This window comes from Sebastes fasciatus, chromosome 4, assembly GCF_043250625.1.
Source record: "Sebastes fasciatus isolate fSebFas1 chromosome 4, fSebFas1.pri, whole genome shotgun sequence".
NCBI classification, from domain to species: Eukaryota; Metazoa; Chordata; class Actinopteri; order Perciformes; family Sebastidae; genus Sebastes; species Sebastes fasciatus.
Window position 1 is genome coordinate 7,118,279 of NC_133798.1, and position 17,971 is coordinate 7,136,249.

General features: G+C 41.0%; 1 protein-coding gene across 2 annotated transcripts in view; it reads right to left on the reverse strand.

The window, feature by feature from the left end:
* kiaa0513 (KIAA0513 ortholog) overlaps positions 1-6,135 on the reverse strand; it is a 32,107-nt gene extending 25,972 nt beyond the window's left edge. For both annotated transcript variants that reach the window (XM_074631724.1, XM_074631723.1), the window contains exon 1: positions 6,013-6,135. The gene's annotated coding sequence lies outside the window, so the exon portion shown is untranslated. The remainder of the gene's footprint in view (positions 1-6,012) is intronic.
* Positions 6,136-17,971: the final 11,836 nt, after the last annotated feature.

Genomic DNA, 17,971 nt, shown 5'->3' on the forward strand with positions numbered 1-17,971 from the left:
CACGATTCGATTTTCGATTTAAACATGCCCCTGTTAGACTATGGAGTCTTCATTCGTAAAGATCAACAGATCATTGGTTTTATAGCATGAAAAATATGCTCAAATCATAACATGGCAAACTGCAGCCCAACAGGGAACAACAGCTGTCAGTGTGTCAGTGTGCTGACTTGACTATGACTTGCCCCAAACTGCATGTGATTATCATAAAGTGGGCATGTCTGTAAAGGGGAGACTCGTGGGCACCCATAGAACCCACATTTTCATTCACATATCTGGAGGTCAGAGGTCAAGGGACCCCTTTCAAAATGGCCATGACAGTTTTCCCTCGTCAAAATTTTGCTTAACTTCGTAATGTTATTTAGCCTCCTTCGCGACAAGCTAGTATGACACAGTTGGTACCAATGAATTCATTAGGTTTTATAAATTTAGTTTCGTATGATACCAGTACCCTCACTCTAGCTTTAAAACTGAGCCCGCTATAACCTTCGAAAGATCGATTGCGTTAACGCGTTAAAGAAATTAGTGTTGTTAAAACGAATTTGCGTTAACGCGTTATTATCGCGGTAACTTTGACAGTCCTACTTTAAACACAAATATAGTAGAGTATTTCTCCCGATTTATGATACATTTTTACAACCTTTTTCTGTTTCTGGCACTGTACGGCATGTATAAGCCCTACTGTTTCCACCCGCACGACAATAGAGCTACACCAAATGCTCGGAAAGCCGTCACCGTGCTTGCCATTAGAAACAACGGGTTTCATAGGGCAGTGGTGCCGTTGTTGCGTTTTGCCTGAAAGGGCCTTCAGTGTGTGAGAGATGGAGAGAGCACTAAGAGAAAGAAATACTCAAGCTGAGGCAAAAAATGAATGAATGAATGAATGAATAAAAAGTGATGAATGTTAGTCTATGCCAGATATTCTCACAAATTCACGCCAGAGGGGAGAATTATTCAGTTTTCTTTCCTGAGAATTAAAAGTAAAATTAAAAGGCCTATTTAACAAAAAATGCTGTTGCAGTGTTCTTATTATTTTGTTATTTTCATTCTTTAAAAGTCACCAGAATGCAGGAAACACCTTACTACTGGCCTGAACTGAATGTTTTACTTTGTTCTCAGGTCTTTCTTGTAACAGACATCTTGATCTCAACAAATAAATCTCCTGAATAAATAAAACCTCACTAAGTTTTTCAGGTTGAAGAGGCAAAGTGAGATCTCACCAGGAATACTGAGCATATGGACCATAGTTCAACAGTCTTAGTGGCGATAGCGGAAGTGTGAAATATTGCCTGTCACTACCATTATCATTACCCACACAGCTTTTATCTGGAGACCTGAGCCCAGCTGAGCGACCTCAGTAAGTCATGATTCCCTGCGGAATGGATGGATGGCAGCGGTACAATCACCTGCTGACCAGTGACGCAATTTGGCGTGTCCTGTCCTCCTGTCCTCCTGGCCTGCCACGGCCACAGCAAATGCACAGGCACAAACGCAGGCACAAAAACACTGGGGGGGACTCAGTAAATCAGCGTTTCTTCACTCAGACCGCAAAGGCTGCACTTTTTCTGCTTCCATGTTTAAGAAGGGGAGCCCCCGCACAACACCCCTCCTCCAACACCCACGTACACAAACACACAGTGACAACCCACACAAACACAGAGCACAGAGGAAGGTGCTTCTATCATGATGGAGGATACTGAGAAGATACTGAAAAGCTTGAGCGATTCGGAGGAGAGGATGTCTTCTTGTTGCCATCAGCTCTGCATCAACAACAGCATCACAAGACTCGTCCTGTTCTCTTTTCTCATCTTCAGTGTATGCTGCACTTAGCATGATTCACACATGGAAGCCAGTGCCGTTATGCAACCTACCCCCAAGCCTCTCCCACCCCCAGGAAATATTATTCAGCACACTCGTCCGTAGTTGAGCAAGATATGAGCGTGGCGCCGTCACCCTCAACGCTCGTGGTGTTTCACAGTTCATCCATCTCGGTTACTCCGGCTTTATGAGCAACATGCGGCAAATGCAAAGCAATAAATCAGCTTTTCTTCCATGTCAGATACAGTATTATAGAATATCAATTCAGCATGGGGGTGAGGTGCTTTCAAAGTGCCCTTCTCAGGCTACTAGTCCACTACCCAAAGCGCTCTCTCAAGCATTCCTTAACAAAGGGACTTCCCTGACCCACAATCTTTTGGCTTCCTTGTGTAATTTGAGAGGGTAAATTGTTCAGTATCCTCATTATTGTGTCTACTGGGTTGTCTCAGTCACCACAACAAAAGCAATGAGTACATTCTTTGTCTTGCCACTTCGACATTTTGGATGGATATGCTCAAAGAGCTGGAAACAAGGCGGTTTCCTATTCCTCCTGGTTCCTTTACTTAAAGAGTAACTTCGGTATTTTTGAACCTGGACCCCGACTAAACTGACCAATAGTAACTAGGGCTGTAACTAGGGACTATTCAAATAACTACATACATGCCAACCCTCCCAATTTTCCCGAAAGACTCCCGTTTTTCTTTGCCCTCTCCCGGTTTCCTCCCGGTTTCACAATTCTCCCGTATTTCTCCCAATTTATGGCAAAGTTTCACACTTTTCTTTCTTCTTTGTTATCTCAACATGTTTCCGGCTCTGTACAGGATGTATAAGCCCTATTGTTTCCACCCGGACGACAATACAGCTACACCTAATATCTTGGAGGAGAACTGCACGCGACACCGCGGCACGGTTTGAGCTGCGCTCAGCACACACCACAGCGTTACAGCAAAGCCGTCGTGGCGTGAATGAATGAATGAATGAAAACTGATGACATTAGCCAGCAAGTTCACGCCAGAGGGGCGAATTATTCAGTTTTCTTTCTGAGAATTAAAAGTTAAATTAAAAGTAGGCCTATTTAACAAAAAATGCTGTTGCACTGTACAATTTTTGTCATTTTCATTCTTCAAAAGTCACCAGAATGCAGGAAAACTTGAAAACCGTCACTCTCTCTGCAGCCAAATTCTCTGCCATCACTACGGTTGTTGTCGAATTATTCCTCGTTCAGCCTGACCTAAGCTTACATTTCATTTTTAATTAATGAATAAACCAGAATTACCCTTTAGGTCCAGCGCCTGAGTAAATGTACAAAGTTATTTTCCACCACTGCCCTAAACCAACAACGAGTATCAGTCTCCGAACTGATAGTGGGATAGCAGTCCTCCAGGCAGCCAGGAGGGAAGTGTTGTTGGTGCAGGAATATTGGCCCCAGCCTCTTCTAGTGGACACAGACAAGATTGAACTATGTGTCACACCAGATTACAGGTGTTAACAGAGGCAGTAATAACTTTCACCAGTTCCTATCATCAACAAGTAGGAACTACTGCTCTCTGGCATTGCTTTATAACACTGATGGCAATAACAATTCCCATTTTTACAAAACAGCTTGAAAGCCAGAAATCCCACCTGCTAGCCAAATAATCATGGATTCACTGTCACTTATAATATGGTAAATTTGTTTTATGGAACAAAATATCTTCAGAATTTAAAACTCAGTTTGGGTACACAGCAGCACAACAGTGCCAGAGTGTGATAGCTGAACTGTTGGTGCTGCTGAGATGTGTGATAAGCAGAAGTGGCTGATGGCAGACAGGTTAGGTGTATAATGTCAACTGAGGTTAGCCAATGTAACACTCCCAACACAACAACACTTTTCAGAAGACAAGCTAGATTTCTGGCGACCGAAAAACACTTTACCCCATCATCATGTCAGTAAACATGAAAGCTATGTACCCATGGAGTATGGTACACCTTATCCATTACATTTATCGTGAAATAATAAAAATATGTTTCATATCAAGAGTACAAAACTGAAACTACCAGGGTTTGGCTTCAACGCACTTCGGACTGAAGTAAACGCAACTAGAAGGGCACTCAGAGAGCACAGATGCCTAGGCTAAATGCCCTATCTCGCAATGTTAACGAGAGTGAAAAATAATTAGTGTATCCACCCCGTGATTCGGATCAACTTCTAAATGTAATGGGTTCTTCCTTGGCCCATGCTACACCCTTCCACATAGTTTCATGAAAATCAGGCCTGTAATTTTTTTGTAATCCTGCTGACAAACAGACAACCAACCAAACAAACAAACCAAACTAGGGATGCTAATTTAGAATTTTCTTTTTTCTGACCGATAGCTGACACTTTTTAACCGATCATTAACCGTTAACTGAAAAGATTAGTGCCTTGCCGATGCACAAACAGGTTAAATCCATCATTTATCACCTGCTGCAGTGTATGCGCAAAACAGACAACCGAGTCCCCGGTTCACCCGACATTACTGTAACAGCCACGATGCTGCTTGTATTGTCGTAGACACATGCAGTCACTTTCCCTGTAAGAAATACTTCTTCATCTTTTAAGTCCTGAGTTGAAGGCGGTGCAACAACATGCACAACAATGCAACTAAACAAACACCACAGAGCCAGGGTGAAATGAGTGATGGATGCTATAAAACCTGGGAGGAAGTTCTCCTCAGTGTGCACTTCCAGATAACACCAAACACACATCTATATCTGTCAACCCAAATAACTGGAGCCCCAGCAATATTTTGTCAGGTTTCCTTAAAGCTGCAGTGGGTAGAAATGGAGCAAATATGATTAAATAAAGTTATTGTTATAAAACAGTCACTATATCCTGACAGTAGTACACGAGACAGGTAATCTGAAAAGCCTGAAAACAGAGCCATGAGGAGGTAAAGAAGTCTAGTTTTCTCTCAGATCACTTGAATTACAATATGCTGAAAGGTTATTATGGGATTTTTGCCCGATGATGCCAAAAACATACTGCCTACTGCTACTTCAACTAGCAAATGGCTATTAAAGATCTCAAGGCGAACGAAATGGAACCAGATAAGTCGTGTGAATGCAGATTTTTAAAGTGCAGTATGGGCATTTGTGATTAGTTAATCTAAATTCATGACTGTGTAGGCTAAGATGGCTTTAGGATACATGATATACAGTACATATCTAATTCAGATAAGTCTCCTGTGTGCAGTGTTGACAATTTATAGATATTATGTACTCATTTTGCAATGATTTCTATAGAGCTATGTATTATCTGCAATCTGTGTGTGTACCTGCTATTCAATTACAGAGAGTACGTCACGCCAGACTCCATTTAAAAATCTGCTAATTTTAAAGTGCACTCTGCTTATCAGCCGATCAGTTGCAAATCAAGAGCAGGCCTAGATATTATCCAATGTAGTAGCCTATACTCAATAACAGTAGCCTACTATAAAGCAGCACTTCTGCTCTAAAATATTATTATTATTATTATTATTAGTTGACAGAAACGATTTTGTTAGAAGAACCTTGCTTAACTTAAAAAAGTCAAAATTTCCTACAAATACAATGTGCTTGGTGGATGATACATCCATTTCAGTGATCTTTCTCAATAAGCAAGGTCACCTTATATTACAACCTCACTGAATGAGGTTTGGTTTCCTCTGTCTGTCTCCAGAGACGACAACCGACCAATGAACAATCTCTCGTTAATAAGAAGAGTTAAAACATATGAGAGAAGCAGGTGCCTGCCTGGACTCCCACAGACCAGACCACCACAGCTTGTTATTGAACAGTGTGGCTGAGCGGTGAGTTGAGGCTGCTGGACTAGTGGGCGCACTGACAGCTCCGAGAGGAAGCAGGACTGAACAAACAGAGCGAGAGGCGGACGTTTCCTGTAACGTTAACCGCTGGCATTTCCAGGCAAACCAGGATAACCCTGTCAGTCAGTCAGTCACGGAGGTGTAGGTACGTGCAACGTGAAGCCAAACACGCGCGAATGCAACTCTAATTAAACGATAAAGGCCAAAACATCATGAGGAGAAGAGGAGAAAATGAACCTCACTACTAACGTTACCATGCAAACAAACACACAAGCTCTGCAGACATGGCGTCAACAAGCTGTAAAAGAATAAGTCTCGTAACTTAAATTGATATTTCATGAGATGACAACACAAGTATGAGCTTTGTACGTACATGAAATGTCTCGGTCTTGCAGGATAGCAGGATATAGTGGTGCTGCTGCTCCTCTCTGCTGGATGTGTGTCGTAGATTTGACTCACTGAGGACTTGAGGAAGAAGAGCGCATGCGCAAAAAAAGAGGCGAACACGACGAGGGGGGAACCCAATGACGTCGACAAGCAGCTCAGCCAATGAGGAGCGTTGGTGCGTTGAACCAGCATGAATATAATATTACTGGATATTTCCTATACAATAAAAGCATGGGGGACTAAATCTGGACCTCGGGTAAAAACAATTCTATTTTGAGAAAGGGTTGATTACTATTATTATTTTTTCTTTAATTAATGCCCTCCACTAACACAATTTAAGGCATTCCTTGACTATTTGTCATAAAATAATTTCATTTTTAAAGGCTGGAATATTTCATTCCATAAACAAAACGGCAGGTAAACTGATATTAGATTAGGCTTGTTGATGTTCTCCTCAAATTAAAAAAAAAAAAAAAAGAATGATTAAAGGGACTGTTTGTAACTTCTTACACGTATAAATCACCTGGGTCGGTGTCCCATGTGCTCGCATATGCGCACTTGTGTGTAGCTACGCTGTTCAAACAAGATTCCAACACAAACTACACAGAAGCACCAAAACCGCAACGTTATATCTAGTGAAGCCAGTCTTGCAAAACAGTGTTGGCCGCGGTTGAAGGATGCGGGGGAGACCGTAGGTTTGGTCTCCAGGGCCGGAGTCTCTGCTGGGCTCTGCTCCTCTGTCTGCCTGCTTGCCTTCACTCAACTCGCTCCACCTCACATGCATGCGCGCACACTACACACTGCAGAAGACTTTGTAGCTCTGAGAATATTTAGTAAATGTACAGTGGACGTTTGTGCAGAAATAAATGCTGCAGCTCCTCCAGACCAACAGAGGTTTTCCGTGTCTTATGAAGTGACGGGGCTCCGCAGCAAGAAACGTTATCGTCTCCGACCGGGTGCCGGTGTCTTCCCTGCTCCCTACGTCTGCGGTCAGGAGGCTGAAGCAGGATCAGCAGTGATTCATGGAGAGACCTTCGTCTGGTCAGCTGACATTACTACCCAGAAGGTGAAATATAGAGTGATATTGTGGTTTTAGCTGACGTGTGTCGCCTCACTGTTTTGAGCGATGCTCGTTCATGTCTATGTAGCACGAGCAAGTGCGAACAAGCGCGAGCCCGATGCTGACTTTCGTTGACTTAACGACAAGAGGTGTCGCTGTTAACAAGCATTTCTGATTCTTACAAAAGTCCCTTTAATTCTATACTTTTATGAGAGTAGAATTAAAGCTCCAGTAGGCAGTGTATTTGTGGCATCATTGGGCAAAGAATCCATAATAACCTTTCAGCATATTGTAATTCAAGTGTTCTGAGAGACAACTAGACTTCTGCTCCTCCTCATGGCTCTGTTTTCAGGCTTCAAAAGAAATCTAGCCCGTGACGGGAGACTTTGACCAATCACAGATAATTTCGGAGAGAGTGGTCCAGGTCCTCTTCCTCATCATCAGAGGAGAGCAGGTAGACATTACCATCTTCAAAGTGAAAAACACTCCCATCCTCATCATCTTCATTATCAGAGGAAAGAGGGGGGATAAACTCTTCTTCAACCTCAACCTCAGGCGCCTCATCCTCGTCATCAGAATAGATGTAGAGGCGGAGGTCGTGGGGTCGGATCAGCCGCGGGAGCACTTCAGCATCTTCAGTGACCCCATCTGAATTCTGAGAGGAGCCACCTGAGGGGACAACAAGATACATGCATATATTGTTTATTGTATAAATTTACATGAACAATGCTTTGATTGCTCAATGAGATGATAAGAAGCTTGCTACCAGACGCATACTTTTATGTACACATTTTCTACTGTTATTTGAGCAAGATTCAGATTATTGTACTCAGATCCATTTATAGAGCAAAATACAACCACGTGAAAGACAATTAAAGGGCCTGGGCAAGGCAACTTATCTTTTATGAGGAGATAGTTTTGACACACCATCCCTTGATAAGTCCTTCGAAACAGGTTAGAGGGGTTTGACTCCCAAAACAAAAGTCAAATGACATTGGCTGGATTACGTATAAAACGACATCCAAAAGACTATTTACGCACAGCAAGAGAAAAGAAAAGGCTAACTCATTGCAGTGCGTAAAAACATGGGCCTGTACAATGCCCTACAGATCACTTTTCATTGACATGTAGTACAAAAATGTATTTCACAAGTGTTAGGACATAGAAATGGTTATATTCAGTCAGATTTAGTTGCACTCACAGTCAACAGTAATGTCTCTACTGCCGAAATTGAGTGAAGAATTTGTCCTTTACTCATATTTGCATAACAAAGTTCCACATAATAATCTTGTATATTCCTGTTTTCTTTTTCTAAAAATCTATCTTCTGGTTGACACAGGAGGAAAATCACATTCAGCAAATCAACTAGTCACAACTGTGCTGTATCCAATCATATTGCAATAATGTAGTGTTTCCAAAAAATTTAAAAGGAGAGGACGTTGGAGTTAACAGGTGGTTCAGAGAAAAGATAGTTTCCCATGGCACTATATGAATTGTTTATATTATCCTAGAAGATGTCGTCGTCTTCATTTCTTCCTATGATTTGCATTGAACTGTGTATAATGCTGAGATATAGCCAGTTTGGTGAATGTAGGACTGCATGTGTCGTTACGCACATTACACACGCAGCCGGTGTTGTGCCAAAAAGCGATCGGGGCCAATACAAGCCATTAAATACAGTTTTCACCTGCCAAAAACTGATTGCAGCTCCTACCTTGTGACTGAAAGGTGTTTTCTGTCTCAGAATGGTTTGATTTCATTCATGAGGATTATATCTGACAGATTTTAGCCCACTCAGTCATTTTTTACCTGCTGATATTCCTTCAAAGTTCCTGATTCAGCATTCCCAGTATTGTTCTTCTAAGGTTTATTCAACTTCTTCAACTATTTCTTCCGTATGTTTTTTGCAGTTTAACTACTCCTGCATACTTTCAGCTACAGAAACTGTTCAACTCTCAAAATATTCAGCTCTTTAAGGACATTAGTGCTTTGACTTTTTTCTTGTTTCAACTATTTATACTTTTTAAAATTTTAAGCTTTTTCCACATTTTTTTTACAATGTAACTCAAAGGAGAAAATCTTCAAATCGTCTTAAACCTACTCTATTTTGAAATGCTACTGCTTCCGCATACTTTCAGCTACAGACTTCATTTAAACTTTAAACGGGTTACAAGTCTTCGAACTATTAAGCTATGATTCAGCTTTTTGATAACTTTTACAGTTTTTGATTTATCACAGTTTATGTTTTTTTTAAATTTTCAGACCATTTCAGATTTTATAATTGGTGTGTAATGCGTGGATCGTTAAAAGCTAGAGCGCGTGACATCACAGCTAGAGTGGAGGAAAGCTTTAAAATCTTTTGAACATTTTCCCAACAAATTGCTCTCTAACCCACAACTTCCACTCCTCATACACAATTAATACATCAAAACGTAGGTATTTTTTGTCTTCTTTCAGATGATGTGCCCATTTAAGCAATAGGTCTAACAGTTTGGGACTTATCTCCTTCAAAGCACCAAGAGATCCCTTCCTCTCTCTCATCCGCTGCAATGTTAATTCACCTCTAAAAGTCTGGAACAAAAATCAACTGTGGAGATTTTTTAAACTGCCAGTATTCAGTCTTTTTTTAAACTTTATCCACACAAATGACACGTCTACATCTTCATCAAAGTCATATTTAGCAGCCATTTTAGAAAATGGCCAAATTGGCAACGCCCCGATATCTATATCTTTTCATAACATATAAACCTACATCTGTGCCAAATTTAATTAATGATGCACGTTCAATCACATGCCAACAATATGGCCGTTCGCTGTCCTTCAAACCATGCAATGTCTTCTACAAGAGGTCAAGAGGTCAGACAATTTCCATTAGGCTCACTGCAGTGTCTGAACTACTGTCCATCAGTCACATTTTCTACAGAAATCTCTGGATCAAAATGAGCATTCACAGTAATGACAGCGATGACGAGGTTCAGGACTGCTAGTTCAGCATCTGACTGTGATATGGCTCAGTGTCCTGATGACATTCATGTCTTTCAGACTAACAGCTAGATGTGAAAACTCGGCTTGGACTGGTGGATTGGTGGATTAACATCCTCAGACCACTTTAAAACTTAGCACTCCTGACCTCTTGTGGTCCAATTCGGCGCCTTCTGAGAGAATCTTCACGTGTTCAGCAGTCAATATACGGAGACAGAAGCACTTTCAAACACAAGAAACGATCACAGGAAAAGTATTTCACATATTTTCGTAGATAGTACCACCTGCTGACCAGCAGTCATTCCCAAGCTGCTGCTCTGCTGAGCATTACTCAATCACAATATCATCTGATACTGTTTAATGACAGCAGCCGTACTGTGTGATGGGCTACGCTGACATTTAAAATGAGTGATCACAGGAGGCAAAAACAGCTTTTCTTACTGACACACAGCCCTCACTGGACGCTCTATCCCCAACAGCTCTGTTTGGGATGAGAATAACGGCAGCCTAGTGAGGACGGAGCCCCAAACTGAGAGAAAAATATGCACTTGTGAATTTTTACGGGTTCATTTGGACAGACTACTCTATGTACACTATTCAGGACACTCCGACAGAATACAGTGTGGGGTAGTCCAGAAATTAAACAGTAAAGTAAAGCCACCTCTACACACTACAAACAGCAAAATCCATCTGAGAATAACTAATAATAATTAATGTTGAATATGAATAATGTTGTGGGATTGATCCTTATTTCATGGGATATTTTTGGATTTATACATAATTATTACATACATATATATATATAGTAATATCAAAAATAAACAGACTAAGCATTGGAATAGTGATTTGGATGTTGAATACCATGAACACCAAATAAGTTTGGATCCAGTGTGATTTCACAACAAATTCTGTTCTTTTACTGGTTTTAGCTGGCTGACAACAAGGAGTTATCAAACTAAACTGTCCTGAACAGCTTTATAATAATTTTCTCACATATTTAACGATCTACTTTGAAGCATTTGTGACAAAACGGTTCAATTTCAGGACGTCATCCTGATCCAAAGCAGTCTGGAGCTTTGTATGATACCCTGGAAAAAAGACAGGAAGAAAAGACTTCGCTCATTCTTGTTTATTGATTATAAAGACCTTCAGTTTGTTCACACATCCCATCAGTAAAGTCTGTTAAATGACTCTTGTTCAATGATTTCAGGTACAGATTAATTTTCTCAAATCAGTTTGTTTGAGCAGAATCTCAGCGATGTAACACAGAATAATGATTTCCTTATTGATTATGATCATGATAATTACAGTTTTATTAAATATCTTAGTATCTCGTTTGTATGTCGATCTGGACGACAACATTTAGTCTGCCAAACAAATAAATGTGATTCTAGATATCTTTACAAGAAAGTGGTGAGAACAGAATATCTATGATAAGAAATAAATCACTAGACCTTCCTTTAAGACCCGTGCAGTGGAAGAGAAACAACAACACACATATATACAATATTCATCAAACATTTAGAGCACAGAGAAATTTACATTTTCATGCAGATACATATCAGTTCAGGTGAACAAAGATCATCATGAGCAGTGAAACAGACACAGGAAGGAGCGCCACCTGAAGACACTCACACATTTACAGAACAACTCATGAGAAGATGTCAAAGCAAAGAGTGTAGAAGCAAAGAGACGAAACTCTACTGCTTTTTTGACAGCCGCTGCCGCCATTTTGGACTGAAAACACTTCTTATATTTATATTTCATTATTAAACACAAGCCGTTTTGGTAGAATGTGACAATAGAATAGAAATAATTTAGTTTAGGTGGACGTTTTACTGGCGTCCGGTAATAGCTTTCAGTCCAAAATGGCGGACGCATAGCTTTGCTGCTGTGCGCTGAAGTTGCAATGGAACAAACAATTGACTTTCACTTCTTGGTAATAAACGTTCTTTGGTCAAAGTAGCGCCCATAACGTTTGATTGACAGCTGATCTCTGTGCAGTGAAGAAATGAAAAGAACTATACTCAGTCTAAACCAAGTATATGTCTGGACCATTTATGGTCAGTATGTGAATTTGTGGCTAAATTGTTACACAAATAGTCAGTGGTCTTGTCTATCATGTCTTGTGAACAGTTTTTTCCACTTATATCTTAATGTTTGATTGAAAGACAACTTATAATTAAGCAAATGGCATTCAGTTATAGTAAATGGTAACATTTACTAGTCAGTATATTATACATTTAATACAAGGTGAAAAGGTATTAGCATGACATACAATATGCAAGGTTAAAAGTATTTTAATTTTTTTATTAAAGTATGTGTATCAAAAGTATTCATCATATAAGTGGTGTGTAACAATATATACATAGTTACAAAGTTTATGTCATCACTGATGTTGTTGCTGCCATATTTATTCCTAGATGGAGTGTTAATGGAGCAGCTGCATAGCCTGGCACTGATCGATCTGAACTCCATTCAGAAAACAAGCATTTTAAAAGTTGTTTACGTGTTGTGTTGCGGACAGATTTGACAAAGCATGAATTCGGTCTTTTTACAAATCGACATCATAATGTCGTTATTTCGGCATCATTTTGATCCGTTTATTGCAATCAAATCAGAGCCCAGTCTGTTTATTTTGGGTTCATTCAGCAGTAGCGACGTGTGGCTTGCTAATTTGCTTCTCGCTTGGTGTGAATGCACGGTAACACAATACGAAGCACAACATAAAGTAACTTAAACGAACATAAACAATAGCACATGCACAACAACAGCACTATGTAATGATTCACTGAACCGCTGACACGCTCCCCAGAAAACATGAACACTGAACTATTCTCCACCTTTTAATTTAGAAAGAGCAACGGCAAATGAGCAAACTCCAACAGTTGGCTGATTAATCCTGTAACTTCATCACTCAGTCAGTCAGTCAGTGACAGACTTTAGTGTTTGTAGGGCTGGCCCTCTGCAGTCCAGACAAAAATCAGCTCTGCAGCAACAATGATGAACACCAGATAAGTTTAAGAGTTTAAACACAGAATTTAAACCTTAAATGACTTCTGTCTATTTGAGTTTAAACAACTCAGCAGTGTTTCCATCATATCTTAAAAGCAAAAGTCCAGCATAGAGAGGCTCAGTGAATGTGGTCTGGACTCTGTGGAGGAGAGTCATGGTTTCAGAGACGCTGTAGAAGGACAGAATACGTGCACTATGATCCAGGTACACTCCTACTCTGGAGGACTGAGGACCTGAGACGGGGGTTTTGATACTGTTGTACAAAAATCTATAACTGAGTTTTTTACAATCTAACGCCCAAGATTTGTCATTGAATCCAAAGTAAGATTCAAGAAACTCCCCTGCTCTCCTGATACTCTTGTATGTGACTGCTACATAAACTCCTTCCCCTCTCCTCTCCACCTCCCAGTAACAACGTCCAGTCAGGCTCTCTCTACTCAGGACCTGACCATATCCAGTGAATCTGTCTGGGTGACTAGAATGAGACTGATGTTGACTCATTACTGTTGCTTTTCTGTTCCCCTCAGATAATAACAGCATTGTGTTTGCTGTGTTTGGATCCAGTGTGATTTCTCGTGAATATTTTAAGAAATCAGCTCTGGTCTTGGGCTCTGGTTGTGACAGTAAAACATCCACTTCAGTCAGTGTCTGTGAGACGTTTGTCTATTTCTCTCTCAGAACGTCCTGTAGTTTATCTCTAACTTCTGACACAGCCGCCGTCACGTCCTCAAAGTAGCTCAGAGGACGGATATTGATGCTGGACGAGTGTGTAGATTCACTGAGCGGTGACAGTGAGGGGTAGTTGAGTAGAAACTGGTTGTGATCCTCTGTGTGTGACAGCAGCTTCATCTCAGCGTCTCTCCTCTTCAGCTCAGTGATCTCCTGCTCCAGCTTCTCCTGAAGCTCTTTGACTCGACTCACTTCACTTTTCTGCTGGGATCTGACCTGCTGCTTCACATCACAGCTTTGTTTCTCCATGAGACGGATCAGCTCGGTGAAGATCTTCTCACTGTCCTCCACTGCTTTATCAGCAGAGCGATTGACAGCCTCCACCTCCTGTTGGAGCAGCTTCACATCTTTCTCTCTGTCCTGGATCCTCTGCTGGATGTTGAGTCGACTCACCTTCAGCTCTCTCTGCCTCTCGGTCCTTTCTGCTGCAGCTGAGACGGTGTCGTGGCCTTTATGTTCATCCACAGAGCAGAGATAACAGATACACTGCTGATCAGTACGACAGAACATCTTCATCACCTCGTCGTGACGAGAGCAGATGTTCTCCTGGAGCGTCTTGGAGGGCTCCACCAGCTTGTGTTTCTTTAACGGAGCTGAGCCATAATGACGCTGGAGGTGTTTCTCACAGTAAGAGGCCAGACACACCAGACAGGACTTGAAGGCTTTCAGTTTCCTCCCAGTGCAGACATCACAGGCCACATCTTCAGGTCCAGCATAGCAGTGATCAGCAGGAGCAGCTTGGAGTCCAGTCTTCTTCAGTTCCTCCACTAAAACTGCTAACATGGTGCTTTTCAGCAGGACAGGCCTCGGTGTGAAGGGCTGCCTACACTGAGGGCAGCTGTAGATCTTCTTCTCATCCTCTCCATCCCAGAAGCTTTTAATACAGTTCATGCAGTAGCTGTGTCCACAGGGAGTATTCACCGGATCCTTCAGTAGATCCAGACAGATCGAACAAGAGATTGCTTCCTGGTCCAGCTGAACTCCTTTCTGCGCCATTTCACCTCTCTGTAGCAATGACTGTCTGACTTTCACTTCCTGAGAACCGACACTAGTTTGAGCTCTGATCTAAACATCATGTGTTATGTTGGTTACACCCATCTTCAAACTATCGATCTGAAGGGGAGGGAACAAGGAAATAAATGGGCCGAGTGTAGCTGTCTGTGTTTGAGAGCAGGAAGAGGAGGGAGGGGTTATCCAGCTGTGAGTCATTCCAGGACGAGGAGCAGCACGACTGACTACGTCCCAAATCACATGCTTTTACATTTTACTTTTAGTACACTGCATCTGCCCTTACAAAGTACGTACTGTTACATGCAGTATGAATACAATATATCTGCTGTGCAGAGGATTGTGGGTCAGAACAGCCAGAAAAGCATGCTGGTTTTGATCCTCTGTGTGTGAGAGCAGCTTCATCTCAGCATCTCTCCTCTTCAGCTCAGTGATCTCCTGCTCCAGCTTCTCCTGAAGCTCTTTGACTCGACTCACTTCACATTTCTACTATAAAATGTGACCAGACGTAGTAGGACATCCTGGTATTTTTGGCACACTGCGTTTGACATACTATGTATTGGGACATAAGAAATCTTGCTAGTGACACATTACCCACACTCCTGAGGCTGCAGTGATTGTTTTTAAGAAATCTCATAAGCCATTGTTTTACTGCTTAATTTTTCGTTTTACATAAGAAAGTAGAAATAAGTAACCTAAGCAACTAGTGTAGTAATAATAATAATAATTTATATAACACTTGTCAAACTTAAGTACAGAATTCTTTCCAGATTAAAAGAGTTACAGAAAAAAAATGAAAAAAACCCAACTAAATCTCATGTAATAGCGGTGCAGCTAAGCTGAAATACTCATAACAATTGTGCATTTTGCGATAAAAGCAACAAATTTGGCACAGATGTAGGGTTATATGTCACGAAAAGATATAGATAACGGGGTGCTGCCAATTCGACCCCTGATGGACGTGGCAGCCATTTTCCAAAATGGCCGCAAAGTAGGCGCTTAATATTCCAAAACGTTGCAGAAAACTGATTTCATGACTCTTGATGATTTCCAAGGTGCGTTCAAGCTGATGAGATCAGATGTCAGAAGATCACAGAAATGATTTTTTTACCTCGTCATTTTTTAAGGGTAGGTTTGGACGTGAAAACCAAATAAAAGGAGCATGGTCAATTCAGGGTCAAACTTCACCCCCATGCCTTCATGGTAGATTGACAACCAATAAAGCAGTAAAACTGACAGAGGTAACGCTGGATACATTTCTTGGTCGCCAGTAACCTCTAATCACAGTGATACTGAACTTTGGTAGAACTTTGTATTGCAAGCAGTAAAACTGACAGAGATGACATGAGAACTTTTTAGTTTGAGTAAGCACTTCAGGTTCATATGACAATGTTTTATTTTTGCAATGGCCTTCAAATCTGAGCAAAGGAGCTGATATTTGTCCGGTCTCTAACGTGTGACCAAGTTGACTTGGTTGAACTGGAAACTTAGATCAGTCTCCTGTTGAAATACAGGGTTAAAGAGACACACAAGCTTATCCACCACGGCAAGGTGCCAACTCAAGTAGGATTCATTTTTTTGTTTTATTTTTTTGATATGCAATAGCACTTTAAAAACATGTAAATACTGTTGTATAACAGCAAACGCTGGCTGGATTACGGAATGATACAAGAACTGAGGAAGCGGGTTGCTGGAGGCAAAGTTTGCCCAAAAGAAATCCAATTAAATATTCCATTGCCATACTCCAGCACATTGTTTACACTTTGGGATCCACAAATTTTATTTTGATTAAAGTGCGCATGTTGTTGGTTTGCTTGGTTTTGCGGAGCGTTTCAGACGGAAGGAGAATACGGGTATATTCAGGCAGACAGTATGAAAAATAATGTTGCATTGTCAGGGAAAACATAGGACTGAACGTTTGTGAATGAGGGGATAGATGGACTGGTACCACGGGACATTTTAGAAAATCTTCATATTTTTCGTAGGACTTGCGCTGATCATCCAGCGCAGAAAAAAAATCCGAAGAAAAACAGAAAATGTCCTGGCAGAAAATTACCAGGACATTTTCTGTTAAGTTAACCATCAGGGGGAGAGGGGGAGGGACCAGGGGAATCGTAAAGTTACTCCCAAAGGATAACAACAAAAATCGCAAGCAATTCAAAGGGAGAGGGGAAACAGCAAATGAAAACAGGCCTAAAAGGAAGGCTCCCTACACTCAATATAACTTGAAAAAACTAAAACTAAAACACTGCTGCCGAGCAGCTTACTAGAACATAAATGAAACAAAAGAACCAGCGAAGGCAGGCCACACTGACCTAACCCACTCTAAGAGACTCTGATAAGAGAAGAAGCTAAATGGTGAGTCCACAGATAGGTTCACGTGGTACTTCTGCGGATTCAGATGTCAGTTGACTTTAACAGCTGTTCATGTCTGAACTGATCTAATAATACTAATAAAGACACATAGTTATTATCAGTGGCAGAGCAGCAGTATTTCTCTCTGTAGCCTGTTACCTGTTTAACAAACACCTGCACATGAATAACAGCTGCAGTCTGTATTTCTACTGTGGACTGAGTCCTGCTTAGAGGACCAGGAACCATCTCTACTGGAACAATATCTTTATATTATTTATTCATTATTACCATCAGTATTTATTGATATTCTGACACTAGAAATTATGACGTCCACTGAAGTCTAAAATATGAGCATTGGTAAAATGTCAACTACAACTTTCCAGCTAAAATGATACTGAGCTCACGTTAAGTCCTGAACATAAATCATTTTGGTTAGACATTAATTGTTGATTTTTTTACCACAGAAGTGTGAGAAAGGTTTCTCCAAATTCGAAATTTGAACTAAACTTTGCAGTGTGTGTGATGATCTCTGCCTCTTCCAACTTTTGCGCTAGCAGAGGTTCTTGTTCCCACAAAGCTTCTTTAGGTAATGCAGTTCAGCTTCCAACTCTGCCAGTTGTACATTTCATCTCCGAGGGTTTCCAGCAGTGCAATGCAATGCATTTGAGCTTTAACATTTTTAGGCAAGTCATTTCACATTTCTGCATTTTCAGCAATGCCTTGCAAAAAAATTCAGCCGTCAGCATTCCCACGCATTTTCAGCAGGAAATGCATTTTCTAGTTATTATTATTATTT